This window comes from Tursiops truncatus, chromosome 3, assembly GCF_011762595.2.
Source record: "Tursiops truncatus isolate mTurTru1 chromosome 3, mTurTru1.mat.Y, whole genome shotgun sequence".
Classification (NCBI taxonomy): Eukaryota; Metazoa; Chordata; class Mammalia; order Artiodactyla; family Delphinidae; genus Tursiops; species Tursiops truncatus.
In genome coordinates this window covers 88,291,856-88,306,664 of record NC_047036.1, presented here as the reverse complement: position 1 = coordinate 88,306,664, position 14,809 = coordinate 88,291,856, and positions in this window count along the sequence as shown.

Sequence of the window (14,809 nt, the reverse complement as noted above, 5' to 3'; positions counted from 1 at the left end):
ATGGCTCACGGGCCCAGCCGCTCCGCCCCACGTGGGATCCTCCCGGACCGGGGCACGAACCCGTGTCCCCTGCATCGGCAGGCGGACTCTCAACCACTGTGCCACCAGGGAAGCCCTAAGCCTCCATTTTTATATCTATTAATTGCAAATAATAATTCTAACTTCACTGGTTCTTATGACAATAAATTGAGATAGAGTAAACGAATGAATTTTCAATATATAAATTCCTATTCAAACATAAGGTTTTTACCCTTGGGGAGCCCTTATCAATTCTTAACTGGTTTCCTTGACTGCTTCCGTAAGGTTCTATGGTACACATTGTCAACAGATTTAAGCCACCTAACCATCATTTTCATTTTGATGTTTCCACATTCAAATTCTTTAACTTAGAGGTAAATCTAGTTTCCTAACCTTGACTTCAGCCTTTACAAATCTACAAGCAATTTAACTATCCAGACTTCCCTCCCACCTCATTGTTACCTTTCCCCATTTCCCTTCAGCAGTAGAATACTTTACACCTCCACATGTACTTTAAATTTATATACAGTAATATTCACTGTTTTTGGTGTAGAGTTCTATGAGTTTTGAGAATTTCATAGCCATCAAACCACCACCCATATAAGATGCAGAACAGTTCCAAACCTCTCCTGCCCTCACACACACACACACACACACACACACACACACACACACACAGAACACAGTCTCTTTATGTTACCCCTTTGTAGTCAACCCTATCCTCACACAACCACTGATCTGTTCTTCATCTCTATAGTTTTGCCTTTTCCAAAATGTCATATAATTGCAGTCATAGTGTATACAGCCTTTTGAGTCTGACTTCTTCACTAAGAATAATGCATTTGAGATTCATCTATGTTATAGCATGTCTTAGCAGTTTCTCTCATTTTATTGCAGTGTAGTATTTCATTGTTCATTCATTTCTCAGTTCAGGGACATTTGGGTTTTTTCCAGTTTTGGGCTATTATGAATAAAGTTACTATAAACATTCACATACAGGTTTTACTGTGTGATCATTTTTTTTTAATTGGAGTAGCGTTGCTTTACAATGTTGTCTTAGTCTCTGCTGTACAACGAAGTGAATCAGTTATATGTATACCTATAATCCCCTCCCTTTTGGACCTCTCTCCCACCCCCACGCCCCCATCCCACCCATCTAGGTCATCACAGAGCACCGAGCTCAGCTCCCTGCGCTATACAGCAGGTTCCCACCAGCTATCTGTTTTACACATAGTAGTGTATATATGTCAATCCCAATCTCCCAATTCATCCCACCCCCCTTCCCCAACCCATGTCCTCACATTCGTTCTCTATGTCTGCATCTCTATTTCTACCCTGCAGATAGGTTCATCTGTACCATTTTTCTAGATTCCATGCACAATTTACAATAGCCAGGACATGGAAGCAAACTAAATGCCCATCGACAGATGAATGGATAAAGAAGATGTGGTACATATATACAATGGAATATTACTTGGCCATAAAAGGAACAAAATTGGGTCATTTGTAGACATGGATGAACCTAGAGTGTGTCATACATAGTGACGTTAAGTCAGAAAGAGAAAACCAAATATCATATATTAACACATATATGTGTGATCATTTTTATTTCACTTGGGCAAATACCTAAGAGTGAGATTGCTAGGTCCTGTGGTAAGTACATATTTGTAGGAAACTGTCAAACTTTTCCCAAAGTGGCTGCACCATCTTACATTTCCACCAGTAATGCATGACAGTTCCAATTTTTCCTCATTTTCACCAAAGCTTGGTATTGTCAAGTGTTTTTTTGAGGAGGGGGAGGTGGATTGGTGGGTTTGTTTGTTTTCTCATTCTGAAAGGTGTGTAGTGGTATATTATCATGGTTTTAATTTACATTTCCCTATGGACTAATAACGTTAAGCATCTTTTCATGTTCTTATTTGACATCCACATATCTTCTTTGGTGAAGTATCTGTTCAAAGCTTTTGCCCATTTAAAAACAAATCCTAGTATTTCTTAGTTTGTCTTTATTATTTTCAAATGATTTCTTGTGTATTTCTTAGTTTTGTTTCTAATTCTTGCTAAAGAAGCTTCACGTGGTGGAAGCACATGAAAGGAGCCTCTCACTGCGATTTCCTAAGCATTGGGCAGAGTATGGGATTAGGACATATTTTTTCCTCCCGTACAGAGCTAACAGCCTTTTTTTTTTTCCTTTTTTAAGGATCAAACATTTGCTCTACTACACTGTAGCCAACTCAGCTAATTAATTCATAAATTTATAAGTACCAAGGGAGAGGGAAAATATTATACCATTAGAACCACAAATATTAAAGATGAGAAGTTTATAGAGCCCCAAGTACTGAAAGTGAGCACTACAGATCCCATTTGAAACTTGAGTAACTCTGTATGAGATAAATGGAAATAGCAAGGGAAAATGAAGTAATTGGTATATGTATTTATAAATGTACAATTATCAACTAAAAAAATCCCTTTTATGACTAGGTTTATTGAAGTGACATGCACTAATTATTTTTAATTAAAAAAGTTTTAATTTAATTTATTTATTTTTGGGCTGCGTTGGGTCTTTGTTGCTGCACGCAGGCTTTCTCTAGTTGCAGCAAGCAGGGGCTACTCTTCATTGTGGTGCGCGGGCTTCTCATTGTGGTGGCTTCTCTTGTGGAGCACGGGCTCTAGGCACATGGGCTTCAGTAGTTTTTGGGACTTCCTGCGTGGCACAGTGGTTAAGGACTCCACAATCCCAATACAATGGGCCTGGGTTCAATCCCTGGTCAGGGAACTAGATCCCATATGCATGCCACAACTGAGAATTTGCATGCCACAACTAAGGAGCCCATGTGCCACAACTAAGGAGCCAGTGAGCTGAACTAAGGAGCCTACCTGCCACAACTAAGACCCAGTGCAACCAAATAAAGAAAGAAAAGAAAATATAAATTTTTTTAAAAAATTGGATTGTTGTTTTGAAAGAAAGAACAAAGTTGAAGGACTATTATCCTGATTTTAAGACTTACTATAAACAAGAAAGTGAGGTATCAGTGAAAACATAGATATACAGATCAATGGAATAGATAAAGAATCCAGAATATACCCATGCAAACATGATCAGTTGGTTATTGGCAAAGGTGCAAAGACAATTCAGTGGAGAAAAGGACAGCCTTTTCAACAAGTTGCTGGAACAATTGGCCATTGACATGCAAAAGTTTTCTGGTGGCTTGTTTTTTACCCATATCTCTCACCTTATACAAAAACTAACACAAAATGGATCATAGACCTAAATATAAAATAAAACAACAAAACTTTCAGAAGAAAAAACAGGAGAAAATCTTTGTGAACTTCAGTTAAGGAAAGAGTGCTTAGATACAACACTGAAAGCACTACATAGGGAAGAAAAAAATTGGTAAATTGGGCTTGATTAAAATTAGAAAAGAAAATTGATCTATGAAAGATATGGGCAAGAGAATGAAAAGACAAGCCACAGAGACTATTTTCAAATCACACATCTGATGAAGGGCATATATGCAGCATACAACTCTCTGATTTTAAAGAAATGCTTTCCCTTCTTTCAGGCTCAACTCAAATCTCAGCTCTGTGAAAACTTCAAAGACCAGATGAGCTAGAATCCATATGTCTGGACCATTAGTGGATGAATGAATGAACATTTCTCAGCCATTATTACTTTCCTGTAAAATACAATGTATACACTAATAAATATACCCTTATAGTCTGGTCCTCTTTTTAACTAAAAACCTGAATGTATCTGCCAGACACTTGATATATTGCAGTATGTTCCCATGGAATGAAATGAAACTTTATTGACTGAAATAATAAGTACTATGGATGGATGGCATTATCTTACAGATTCCAAATTGCTTACATTATATCTTAGCCTTAGGGAGGTTATATCTAACTAGGGCAGGTCTGGTAAAGTATATTTTGTAACTATATATAATGTCTTGTATGGATCTGTGAATATGTATTTGTCTAAGTATACAGTTATAGAAAGTTAAAAAATGGAAAAATTCTAAGTTATATATTTTATCGATTTTGTTGAAATAGCAATTCTCTTCAGTTTCAGTTTTTGCCAAACATTACTGTATTATCATTTTCTCTGAAAATCAGAAGCTTTTGTCTATTCTGGAGGCCATTTAGCCCAACTGCATTTTTCAAAAAGCCACGATTTGCTAAATTTAAATGCAGCCCCCTTTGCTAGGCCTAGAATTAGTGCTAAGGACCAAATGAGGAGCCCTTAATAAATTAATATCCTGGGCAGCAGTATTCCAAGAGTCCAGGAAAATATGTAACATGGATATTTCCTCCAAATATTTTAAGATAATAGACTTACTATATACAGAGCTTCCCAATACATACACATTAAGGAAAGGTGGGCCCACTCAGCAAGTGAACACAGGTACAATATAATTGAACATGTCCCCGCACTCAGAAGGCCTTGTCCTTCACTTAATGCTCTCCTGTAGCCATCTTGAAATTCTTAGTAATTTTATCTTTGAAGCTGTGTTTTGTAACTGAAGTCTGAAGGAACGATGGAACATACATGTAAACAGAGAAGACATGCAAGATACGCCTTTGCACTGCTCCTTGCCACTCTGTTCTCAGTAGTATTCCCAATACCTCATGAGTACAGCCTTCAGGTAGACCCACAGTGCATGAGAGTTCAGAGAGTTCAAAGTGAGCACAAGGTCAGTATGTTACATCTATGACTGAGTTAAAAGGAACACTGACAAGCCTGAGAGGGTATGCTTTCCATTCAAACCAGAACTTGCTTCAAGTGCAGAAAGAAGGCAATGGCATTCTAAGAAATATGAACACGCAAGGAATCCTATCATATTCTTTCTTATTTGTGTTACTTCCTGTATTAGCCAACTATTCATACTAAAATGATGATATAGGAGGAAAGGGGGACAGGGCATCATATAGTTACTTTCCCTTTTTGTCCTTTCTTACTCATTAGCAAGCTAAAGCTAGAGAGGGTTGATAGATGTGCACACATCAAAAAGTGAAATTTTAAAAACTTAGTTTTGTGTAGTTTACACTGTTCTGGTAAGAATGAAATACATACTGTACTCATATATGAACTACATAATATGAATTCTGTAGCTTTGGTGATTCTACATATAAGTTAAATGCTCTTATATTCGCGTTTAAAATTGTTAATACGCCATAGAAAGAAGAACAGTAAATTCATGCTAATAATTTAAAATTAAAGATTCTTTTATTTAGTAGCAAATAAAAAGCACATCTCAAGAGAGAGAAAAAGAAAGAGAGGCTGCAGAAGAAAGGGGAAAAAAGCCTTCTATTTTAGCACCTTTAACAGCACTTTTTTCCTGCTTTAATAAGCACTGTTTGATTGATATAAAAAAAGCACTCTTTATAAATCCTTTCCATGCAGACTGAGCCTGAGCTTTTGCTGCCTATTTAATGATGTAAATCAATGTCTAAATTTAGTAAGAACCCTTTAGTACTTAGTCCATCACCAATGGTATAAAATACACAGAAATTGCTTTTTCTACAGCAGTTATAGATTGTATTTAGTCACTGATAATTTTTTATTTCATCTCCTCTTCCCCAACCCTGAGTGAACTGCTCATAAGATCCAAAGGGGCCTGGAGGTAAATGTTTTACTTCATTCTCCTATGATTCTTCATAGGATCTTGTTAGAGAATGTTTTCATATGCACTATTGGGTCCCAGTAAAAATAATATAAACTAAGTACTTATTATATGCTCAGATATGTACCAAGTGCTTTTACACATATTGTCTCAGTTAAGTCATAAAAACCCTGTAGAGTAGGCACTAATATTACCCCAATTTACAAATGTTAAAAAAAAAAAGCAAAGAGAAGTTAAATACATGATTTATAGTCTCACAGCTTGTTGGTATTGTGATTTGAATTCACATGATCTAATGCAAGAGCCGCTTAACTGTTATCTAGGCTGCTTTGCCAATTAAGTCCATTGATTCAGAAGTAGAGGAGTGATTCTGAGAGGAAAGAAAGATGATCAACATCCAAGAAAAATGACAAAATGGAGGGGAGATCAGACCTTTCAAAGTAAAAAATAGCATAGCTGATATAAAAATCTCTTAATAGCTCTAAAAGTATGACAGACCTAAGTTTGAGAACCTGCTCCACAATTTCCCAGCTTGTGGCCTTGGGGAAATTACTTAACTAAATCTTAATTCTCTCATTTGTCAAATGAGGATAACAACAGTGCCAACTTCATAGTGTTGTTGTGAGGATTAAAGGCACCATGCACATAAAATGCTTATCATGGTGCCTGGCACCATGCTCTATAAGTGTTAGTTACTGTTACTATTATTTTTAGTATTTTACTTGCTTGAGCTTCTCATTTTCAAACACCATTTTTCCTTCTGTCTTTGTGGTCTAAGTAATTCTTCCTACAATTTTAAGCTGGAGTTGAGCTCTACTCATAAAAGCTACAGGCAACCAGAATCTTCACTTTCTTCTTGCAATTTTTTTTGCCACTACATCTCAACTGATTTAGTGCCAGATTATAGATTCTCATCCACACTTTTTAATTCAGAACCTGCCTTTTTATTTGGCTTTGAAGCATATTGTGTTAAATTCCCAAAATGATACCTTCAGAGCTCGCTGCAAAGTCCTTATCACAGTTCTCAGAAAACTTGAAGTTGTTCTTAGGGGAATAAGCACTGCTTTGCATTTCATTATTGAATAGAAAATCTAGAAGAACAACATCAACTTTTAAATGAAATTATACACCTGGAAGGGGCATATAAACAGAGTAAAAAAACAGAGCACCTCATTATCACTCTTTCAAGCTGCTAGAGTGAAATTTGAGCAACTGCATATTCCAACATCAAAAACTCTCTTGGATATACTAAAGAACATCATTATGCACACAGCAACAAAACGAGGAAGTTGTCAAAGGGAGCCACTATGAATAAAAGATTGCCAAGACAGAGTCTTAAAATGGATAATATAATAAGCTCGTTAATAAGTATTCTGAAATAGCTCTAAGGTTTTCCAACTGAAACTGAATTCCTTAGGGTTCTTAACTAGTCAAAGGCATCAACTTTATTATTTTTTCTCCTGTTTAAATTATCCATACCTCTTTGTTGATCCATGCAAGAATGTTTCTACCTGTATCTAAACACAAAGAAACATTTGATTTTGGTATTGGTATTTATTAGAGTACTCATATGAAAATAAGTGGAATTAGGCTTCCTTTTTAAAGATCTGGGTCACTGATAAAAGCCACTCCAATGAAGAACAAGCATATAAAAGGAGTCAGGCTTCACCATCTTGCTATAATCTTGTAAATTGCTTTCATAACATAGAAACTCTTCTAATTGCAGAATATTTAAGAATTAGTGCATGTCGGACTTCTCTGGTGCAGTGGTTAAGAATCTGTCTGCCACTGACAGTGAGGGGATGGAAAAAGATATTCCATGCAAATAGAAATCAAAAGAAAGCTGGAGTAGCTATACTCATATCAGATAAAATAGACTTTAAAACAAAGAATGTTACAAGAGACAAGGAAGGACACTACATAATGATTAAGGGATCAATCCAAGAAGAAGATATAACAATTATAAATATATATGCACCCAACACAGGAGCACCTCAATACATAAGGCAACTGCTAACAGCTATAAAAGAGGAAATCGACAGTAACACAATAATAGTGCGGGAATTTAACACCTCACTTACACCAATAGACAGATAATCCAAAATGAAAATAAATAAGGAAACAGAAGCTTTAAATGACACAATAGACCAGATAGATTTAATTGATATTTATAAGACATTCCATCCAAAAATGGTAGGTTACACTTTCTTCTCATGTGCGCACAGAACATTCTCCAGGATAGATCACATCTTGGGTCACAAATCAAGCCTCAGTAAATTTAAGAAAATTGAAATCATATCAAGCATCTTTTCTGAACACAATGCTATGAGATTAGAAATGAATTACAGGGAAAAAAAGGTAAAAAACACAGACAACATGGAGGCTAAACAATACGTTATGAAATATCCAAGAGATCACTGAAGAAATCAAAGAGGAAATCAAAAAATACCTAGAGACAAATGACCAGGAAAACACGATGATCCAAAACCTATGGGATGCAGCAAAAGCAGTTCTAAGAAGGAAGTTTGCAGCTATACAAGCCTACCTCAAGAAACAAGAAAAATCTCAAATAAACAATCTAACCTTACACCTAAAGGAACTAGAGAAAGAAGAATAAACAAAACCCAAAGTTAGCAGAACGAAAGAAATCATAAAGATCAGAGCAGAAATAAATGAAATAGAAACAAAGAAAACAATAGCAAAGATCAATAAAACTAAAAGCTGGTTCTTTGAGAAGATAGACAAAATTGATAAACCATTAGCCAGACTCATCAAGAAAAAGAGGTAGAGGACTCAAATCAATAAAATTAGAAATGAAAAAGGAGAAGTTACAACAGACACCACAGAAATACAAAGCATCCTAAGAGACTACTACAAGCAACTCTATGCCAATATAATGGACAACCCAGAAGAAATGAACAAATTCTTAGAAAGGTATAACCTTCCAAGTCTGAACCAGGAAGAAATAGAAAATATGAACAGACCAATCACAAGTAATGAAATGGAAACTGTGATTAAATATCTTCCAACAAACAAAAGTCCAGGACTAGATGGCTTCACAGGTGAATTCTATCAAACATTTAAGGAAGAGCTAACACTCATCCTTCTCAAACTCTTCCAAAACACTGCAGAGGAAGGAACACTCCTAAACTCATTCTGTGAGGCCACCATCACCCTGATACCAAAACCAGACAAAGATACTACAAAAAAAGAAAATTACAGACCAATATCACTGATGAATATAGATGCAAAAATCCTCAACAAAATACTAGCAAACAGAATCCAACAACGCATCAAAAGGATCATACACCACGATCAAGTGGGAGTTATCACAGGGATGCAAGGATTCTTTGATATACACAAATCAATCCATGTAATATACCATATTAACAAACTGAAGAAGTAAAACCATATGATCATCTCAACAGATGCAGAAAAAGGTTTTGACAAAATTCAACACCCATTTATGATAAAAACTCTCCAGAAAGTGGGCATACAGGGAACCTACCGCAACATAATAAAGGCCATATATGACAAACCCACAGCAAACATCATTCTCAATGGTGAAAAACTCAAAGCATTTCCTCTAAGATCAGGAACAAGACAAGGATGTCAACTCTCGCCACTATTATTCAACATAGTTTTGGAAGTCCTAGCCATGGCAATCAGAGAAGAAAAAGAAATAAAAGGAATACAACTTGGAAAAAAGGAAGTAAAACTCTCACTGTTTGCAGATGACATGATACTATACATAGAGAATCCTAAACATGCCACCAGAAAACTACTAGAGCTAATCAATGAATTTGGTAAAGTTGCAGGATACAAAATTAATGCACAGATATCTCTTGCATTCCTATATGCTAATGATGAAAAATCTGAAAGAGAAATTATGGAAACACTCCCATTTACCACTGCAACAAAAAGAATAAAATACATAGGAATAAACCTACCTAGTGAGACAAAAGACCTGTATGCACAAAACTATAAGACACTGATGAAAGAAATTAAAGATGATACCAACAGATGGAGAGATATACCATGTTCTTGGATTGGAAGAATCAATATTGTGAAAATGACTATACTACCCAAAGCAATCTACAGATTCAATGCAATCCCTATCAAATTACCAATGGCACTTTTTACAGAACTAGAACAAATCATCTTAACATTTGTATGGAGACACAAAAGACCCCAAATAGGCAAAGCAGTCTTGAGGGAAAAAAACAGAGCTGGAGGAATCAGACTTCCTGACTTCAGACTATACTACAAAGCTACAGTAATCAAGACAATATGGTACTGGCACAAAAACAGAAACACAGATCAGTGGAACAGGATAGAAAGCCCAGTGATAAACCCACGCACCTATGGTCAACCAATCTATGACAAAGGAGGCAAGGATATACAATGGAGAAAGACAGTCTCTTCAGTAAGTGGTGCTGGGAAAACTGGACAGCTACATGTAAAAGAATGAAATTACAACACTCCCTTAACACCATACAGAAAAATAAACTCAAAATGGATTAGAGACCTATATGTAAGGCCGGACACTATAAAATCTTAGAGGAAAACATAGGAAGAACACTCTTTGACATAAATCACAGCAAGACCTTTTTTGATCCACCTCCTAGAGTAATGGAAATAAAAACAAAAATAAACAAATGGGACCTAATGAAACTTCAAAGCTTTTGCACAGCAAAGGAAACCATAAACAAGACAGAAAGACAACCCTCAGAATGAGAGAAAATATTTGCAAATGAATCCATGGACAAAGGATTAATCTCCAAAATATATAAACAGCTCTTGCAGCTCAATATTAAGAAAACAAACAACCCAATCCAAAAATGGGCAGAAGACCTAAACAGACATTTCTCCAAAGAAGACATACAGATGGCCAAGAAGCACATGAAAAGCTGCTCAACATCACTACTCATTAGAGAAATGAAAAGCAAAACTACAATGAGGTATCACCTCACACCAGTTAGAATGGGCATCATCAGAAAATCTACAAACAACAAATGCTGGAGAGGGTGTGGAGAAAAGGGAACCCTCTTGCACTGCTGGTGGGAATGTAAATTGATACAGCCACTATGGAGAACAGTATGAAGGTTCCTTAAAAAACTAAAACTAGAATTACCATATGATCCAGCAATCCCACTACTGGGCATATACCCAGAGGAAACCATAATTCAAAAAGACACATGCACCCCAATGTTCACTGCAGCACTATTTACAATAGCTAGGTCATGGAAGCAACCTAAATGCCCATCAACAGACGAATGTATAAAGAAGATGTAGTACATATGTACAATGGAAGATTACTCAGTCATAAAAAAGAATGAAATTGAGTCATGTGTTGAGATGTGGAGGGATCTAGAGACTGTCATACAGAGTGAAGTAAGTCAGAAAGAGAAAAACAAATATCGTATATTAACGCATGTATGTGGAACCTAGAAAAATGGTACAGATGAACCGGTTTGCACGGCAGAAGTTGAGACACAGATGTAGAGAACAAACCTACGGATACCAAGGGGGGAAAACCGTGGTGGGGTGGGGATGGTGGTGAGCTGAATTGGGCAATTGGGATTGACATGCATGCACTGATGTGTATAAAATTGATGACTAATAAGAACCTGCAGTATAAAACAAACAAACAAAACAACTAATACTAAACTTTCTTTGGGTTATTTGTATGGAAATATGTTAATATAAATGTTTCAGCCATTACATGAAATTTCTAAAAATCTTATATGTTGTTGTAATGTTATAAGTCATAATTCTAGTTATTACTTTAAAATGTATGTCTCAGAAATAAGTAAAAAAAAAAAAAAAAAATCCATCTGCCAATGCAGGGGACATGGGTTCAATCCCTGGTCCTAGAAGATCCCACATGCTGCAGAGCAACTAAGCCCACACACCACAACTACTGAGCCTGGTGCTCTAGAGCCCACAAGCCACAACTACTGAGTCCGCGTGTCACAACTACTGAAGCCCACGCACCTAGAGCCCGTGCTTCACAACGAGAGAAGCCACCACAATGAGAAGCCCATGCACCACAACGAAGAGTAGTCCCTGCTCGCCACAACTAGAGAAAGCCCACGCGCAACAACGAAGACCCAACACAGCCAAAAATTAATTAATTAATATAATAAATAAAATTTTAAAAATTTAAAAAAGGATTAGTGCATGTCACTTCAATAAACCTAGTCATAAAAGGGGTTTTTTTAGTTGATAATTGTACATTTATAAATACATATACCAATTACTTCATTTTCCCTTGCTATTTCCATTTATCTCATACAGAGTTACTCAAGTTTCAAATGGGATCTGTAGCACTCACTTTCAGTACTTGGGGCTCTATAAACTTCTCATCTTTTATATTTGTGGTTCTAATGGTATAATTTTTCCCCTCTCCCTTGGTACTTATAAATTTATGAATTAATTAGCTGAGTTGGCTGCAGTGTAGTAGAGCAAATGTTTGATCCTTAAAAAGGAAAAAAAAAAAAGGCTGTTAGCTCTGTATGGGGGGAAAAATACGTCCTAATCCCGTACTCTGCCCAATGCTTAGGAAATCACAGTGATAGGCTCCTTTCATGCGCTTCCACCACGTGAAGCTTCTTTAGCAAGAATTAGAAACAAAACTAAGAAATACACAGGAAATCATTTGAAGATAATAAAGACAAACTAAGAAATACTAGCATTTTTTTTCCTTTTTTTCCACGCAGCAAAGGAAGGTGGAATTGCGAGCAAAAATTGACGACGGTTGTTCTCCGAGATTTTTAGAAATCAGAGATTTTCTAGAGACAGCCTGCGCGTGGAAGGGGAACACAGGCCAGAGCGTAAGCCTCTCCCAGCTCCTACTCCAGCTCGCTCGCAGGAGGATTAACGCCGGACCTACGCCTCACCCAGGACCCAGGCCAGGACGCGCCCGAAGGTAGCCGGCTTCCGGCGAGGGCGGCCCAGTCCCAACCACAGAGAGGAGGGCCCCCACTCCGTCCCGCCCCCTCCTCCGGCTTCCTAGAGCGGCCGCGAAGAGCCGGCGCGCGGCTGGGGTCGCCGGTTTAGTTTCGCTGCGTCGGCTTAGCTGCCAGCTTCAGGCCTCGAAGAGGCGGGCCGTCTCGTGCTTTGGGGAGAGGACCCCGAGTCCCTACACCGGGGTGCGACCCTCAGGGGGAGCGGCTCCTTTCAAGGAGCGGGATTCCGCCTGCTGCGCAGCCACAGGCTCGGGCGGTTCCGGCGCTCGCCTGTGTTGACCCTAGGTCGTCTTCGCCCCGCCCTCGGCGCTGCCTCCTGCTCCGAGCCTCTTTCCAACCACGGAAACGAGTTTCGTCTGCGGCAGGCCGGCGGCTGAAGACCGAGCCGCGGAGGGCGAGACTGTGGCCCGCCGCTTGGGGTAACCGAGAAGAACCCGGCCAGGGAGGTGCTCGGTGCTGGTCCCAGGCCCGGCGCTGTAATTCTGGTGTCTCTTGACGCCGGGCGGGCTGTTTAACTTTCCTTAGTTTTCTAGATCCTAGTACCGGGTTTGATACTTACCGGATTTTGTGAGAAATAAATGAGATAATAAATGTGAATACCAGTAAGTGCTGTTTATTTCTTGAGCGCTTCCTGTGGGCATGGTATTGTTGACCACCAAACACGGAAGCGCATTCTCATTCATTCAAGACATGCTTGTAGCGTCCTATGCATCAATCAATAGTTCAAGGCGCTGGAGAAGAACACTCACACTTTGGTGAGGAAAACAGTCAGGGTCCGTGCCCTTCTGAAGCTTATTTGAAGATGAGAGGTTGGTTGGAGTATGGAAGAGGAGACAGACTCTAAATAATTAACCAAAAAACACAATTATAAGTTTGAGAATTTATAACAGGGAGATTCCTACGGGGAGGAGGTGGAGATGGGGAAGAGACCTAAAAGATGTGGAGGAATCAACCAGATTCTACTAGTATTGCAAGTCTAGGGAAGAGTACGTGTGAGGACTCACGCTGGAAGTATTGGCAAAGCACCGATAGAGAGCTTTACTCATATGTTTTCTCCCCTTCTTTATGTCCCTGCCCTCCCCATAGTAAGGCAATGAAGCCGGCAGCTAATTTTGGTCCTAATCTTTTATACTTACAGTAAGCAACATGCAGTTTCTTCCTATGTCCTGTTTGATCAAAACAGGTATTTTTGAAAAGCTGAAGAAAACAGTATCATATCTATGGTTTCTCATTGCCTTCTAAATCAAATTTAAACTAACTTGCTTGCAAAGTTTTCTATCAAACCAACCATATTCAATTCCAACTTTTGCTCTGCTGCACCCTTCACTGTTTTCTTCAGTTGATGTTGACTTCTTTTGGAGCCTGTATTCTTTATCTCAATTCTCTAATCTAAAAGCTGTTCAAAGCATTGCGCATTATGAAGCAGCTGTGTTCTTATTTAGCGCACCGATTCTTGAGATCCCAAATATTTCCTTAACTCCAGAAAATGTTTATCCTTTAACCACTGTTTGCTAACACAATAGACTAATACTATTATTTTAAATAGTTGCAGTTATTGAATATAGGCATACTTTTTATTTATAAGAATTCTATCCCAATCCAACATATAAATTGTTTACTATGCATGGATTCCTTTTCTTCCCACTCAGGAGGCTTTCATCTCCTACCCCTCCACTCCAGATGCCAGCCAGGCATTTCAGAACCATCCGATAGTAACTGGATGGAGACTGACTTAGCTCACCCCACCATCGACTTTCCTGCCTGACTGGATATTGTGTACATATCTTATTTTTCCATTTCCTTTGCTTATTGCTGCTCACAGCACTGTAATTCTACTTTAGGCACCTTCCATATGTTCATATCCATTGCTTTTTCTTTTTTTGTCTTTTTTGCTTATGATTAGGAAATTACTTTATCAGTTTTATTTATGAACTAAAAAAGAGATCTAATCATAAGCAGCATAAGCATAGTACTATAGGACACTGGTAATACTAGCTAGTATAAGCTAGTATACCTAACTGTTCCTCCTGTTTGTTTCCATAATATCCAGTGAATATGTCTATGACTGTATTTACTGATAGAGACTGAGTCTTTTTTTTCCTTCTTTCTTTCCATTTGTTTTCCCTGTGCTTAGCACAATGCCTGGTATATTATAGGTACTCAGTGAATGTATTTTGAATGGAAAAAAAAAAAGGA